We start from the raw sequence: 4028 nt of genomic DNA on the forward strand, positions 1-4028 counted from the left end.
GCCCTTCACTCTGTCCACATCTGCCAGTCCTCTTTTATGGCAGTCTCATCTGCTTTTGTCTACAATTCAAACTGGGTTAATGCCAACCTTCTCTTTGTGGCATTGTGTGTATCCGTGTGTGTGTGTGTATCTACACTGTAACTCATTGTCTGACAAGCTCTATGTGTCTATCCATGCACAAGATTCTGAGGTCATAAAGTATTTCTATATGATGCAACTTTGCCACGTTGGGAAATTAATAAATGAGAAAAAGTGTAATCGATTACTTAATCAATGTAAAAGTGGTTAAATATCAATAGTGTGTTCCAGTTGAAAAATGTAATTGATCAGAGGTTGCTCTTTCATAGCTCAGGAGATTTAAGAGCTATATAGTTTATATATATAGTTTTATCGTATGCTTTTACTTTTTAAAATGATTATACTTACAAGTTTCACCTGGTAGATGATAAAACAGCTGAAATATTCCATTGACATACAATTAAGAAGCCATATCTAAGGACCAGAATATAATAGAGAATTGGGGGTGGGCTATTTGACCCTGGCCGATACACAACCAACCTAGCAACCACCAAAAACACCTTAACAACTGCAAATCAAAGCCATAGGAATCTCTCACTGCACCCTAGCATAGTGGCGGCAAGTTTTGCACATGTTTGCAAGTACCACTCTTTTTTGTTAAGAATCAAGTTGAAAAATCAACTTTGTCTCAGATGTTCCTTATGAGGAAAAATATATATATACAAATGAGATAATTGATGACATTTGAAAATTAATTGATTTGGGAAGACCAGATCAGATAATTTGGTCTTAGTCTTTGGTCAAGAATTTGATGTTGAAGAAGTTCAAATTAAAATCTCTGACTTTTGATTGCAGACTTTGGTACATTTGCAAATCTGAGCATCTCATTGTTGAGATATTTTCTAAAACTCTAGAAGAGACACATGTGAGATTGTTAAGTTCTTAGAAGCAGGAGACCTAAGCAAAAGTTTCCATGTGCTGTCCATACAATCTCATTGCTGTTTGCATTGTTCTCTTTAAATAATGTGATTACGTATACTTTACTCAAACTTCTCTGAAAATGACAGGAAGGAAACCCTGTACCCACAACCAAAATGTGGTAATGAAATAGAACACATTGTTCAATAGTTTGTCGTGACAGCAGGCCATCCTAAAAACTACAGTTAGGTTAGTGTGAGTTCACATGATATACAACAGTTGCAAAAACTACTGAAACTTGAATTTTAGCCTTTTTTTCTTCTTCATTTTAGCATACTCAAAGGAAACATAAAGAAACAGAACATTTTCTGTAACTTTGTAAGCCCACCTATGCATTGAATCATGTTTTATACTGGAAAAAAATGACTAGGTAGATTTACTTTTTATTTTTGCACAGTTTTTCGAAGTAAATTTGAATGGAATAAAATGAACTAAAATCTAATTAACTTCATGACATAATATTGATAAAGTAAGTTTAGCTTAAAAATTTCAGTTAATACATTTAATACATTTGAGTAACTTTTACTTACAGTACAAATCTGATGTACATAGTACTTTTAAATTGTATTAATTAAATTTATATTGGAACATTTCACAATTTGAACTTTCCTTATAAACACGTTTACCCATGTACCATATGACATATGGAAGCCTTCCACAGGGAAGCTTAAAGTGGTCATGAAATGGAGAATCAAATTTTCCTTGATATTTAGACATATATGAGGTAAATGTACTATAAAAACATACTGTAAATTTCAGAACTCAAAACTTACTCCCCAGTCTAAAAAGAGCATTTATAGTTGCCACCCTGCTGAAACGTTTTATTTTGAAATCTGTTTGTTCCTGACATCATGACACATTGCGTATTCACACATCTCACAACATGCGTCATCGCACCCTTGGTCTTGGTCTTCAAGTCAAGAGAGCAGGCCTTTCGTGGCTAAGGAAAGACACGGTGTCAAGTTACAACTCTGAAAGGGAGAAGCAATTCTCCCATTCAGCTGCTGCCTTTGTCATGGATGCGTTCTTTCACCCATCTGTGCTTATTTTAATTGTTGGTGTATATAAACATAGGACGTCTTTGACGATGGATGTCTTTGGTGATGAATGTTGGACGTCTTTGACCATTTCGGTGTGTTTCCAGTGATGTGCACTTCAGTACACCTACAGTATGTGTGTGTGTGTGTCATTTCACCGTTCTTTGGATTGCGATTGGATTTTGACTCATGTCAGCAATTCGATTGTTTGTGAACTGTCATAATTCGGTTCAAGCTTTGCAAAGGAATGGGGCAGTTAAAAACACTTCAAAAACTTATGTAAACTGTTTCATTCATGAACATTTTAAATGTCATGACTGTTGATAGTGTAAGTTGCTGAGTGTTAACAGTTGTTCTTGAGATGAACAGTTTAATATATTCGGATGCAATGTGTTGGATGTGCATTATGTGTAAACCCTGCGATTTTGTTTTATAATGTTGAGGGGCATGTTCATTCTCTTCTAACTGAGTTCCAATTGAATTTCAGGGGCAGCATGATGTTAGCCAATCAGAACAGTGGGCGTTTACGTTGAAGTTTTAAAGAGGCGCTTAGGCCAAAATCGAGGTTTCAGACAAAGGGCCAAAAACAGAGTGGAAAATGATCATATATGACTAAATTGTTTTGGTGCAAAAAGACTTTTATAACAGTATCAATGGATTTCAGGTAAGATAATAAAATGAGTATTAATAATAGCACTTCATGACCCCCCTTAATGCATGCCATGTATTCTATTAGACAACATCATCATGCACTAAACAAGATACAGGGCTGTGTACACAGACCTCAACGCTTGGTGCACGAAACACGATGACGGTAACAATAAAAAGGTAGGTTTTTTATCATGAACAGGTACTTTTGAGTAGAAAATGAAATTTAGATTTCACAAAACAAGAAGTTACCAAACGTAACAACAAAATCAACAATAAAAACAGTGTAAACTTGCAAACAGTGAAATCATGTAAGATCATTAATTGTTCAGCCTGTGCATGCTGGGAACACCAGCTTCAAGTTAAAAGTTAAGTCAAATGTAATTATTTTATTTACCTGTGAATTTATTCAAATTTGCAAATAAATATGATAAGGTTTTCTACTTTAGGATTGATACATGTTGACGCATTGTAAAGATGAACAATCATGAATAATATTTACTTATAAGCTAGATGATTTACATGGTTTAATTTAAGTACAAATGTATTATTTACTTACTATTTTCAAGTTCACTCTTTATCTTATTCGGTGTAGAAAGTACTTAATGTTTTCTGCTATATTCACCACTGCTTTTTTCAGTGTAAAAAATAAAGCGGCACATTTCTAAATACGATACTAGTGCAAGGTAAAGAGGTAAACAGTCAGCTAAACCAAACTGGTATAAATAGACTCTTGCTTTGTCCTTCACAATGCAAACACCTCCACATTATATAAATGACACTGTCAACTGCCTGTTCTGCTAAAAAAACAAAAAAAACAATACTTCTTCTTTTTTTTTTTTTTCAGAATTCAATAAAGATGAGGCATTCTGAGGCAGTAGTCACATAATGGACCCTTGTTGGGTGGGTTTGTTTGAGCGCTTCATCCCAATGTCACCCCTGCAGTCCTAAAATTACTTCCACTTCCCTACCACAGAAAGCCAAAGCTGCCCACAATTATTTCTCTTTATTTGTCTAATCACTAATTTGTTTGATTCCTTGAAACTGGAATATATATATATATATATATATACATACATAAAATAGATTCGTAAATTTTCTGAAGAGTGGCGTTTTTCCATTCAAAACTTACTCCCATGATGCTAGGGTGTTGTGAGGGTGGTTGACTGGGTGTTGCCATCCCCAGTTAGCCATTTTTGCACAAGTTCAAATGTGTTTACCTTTTCCTGTGACGCTACTGATAAACCGGTATGTTTAAAGTATTACATCATTTACAACTAAAAATCTGTGGACATTTCACCCAGAAACTGGAGCTCACACGTGCCCATATGTTCAACAAAACTTCCA

This window comes from Myxocyprinus asiaticus, chromosome 31 (genome assembly GCF_019703515.2).
Source record: "Myxocyprinus asiaticus isolate MX2 ecotype Aquarium Trade chromosome 31, UBuf_Myxa_2, whole genome shotgun sequence".
Taxonomy (NCBI): Eukaryota; Metazoa; Chordata; class Actinopteri; order Cypriniformes; family Catostomidae; genus Myxocyprinus; species Myxocyprinus asiaticus.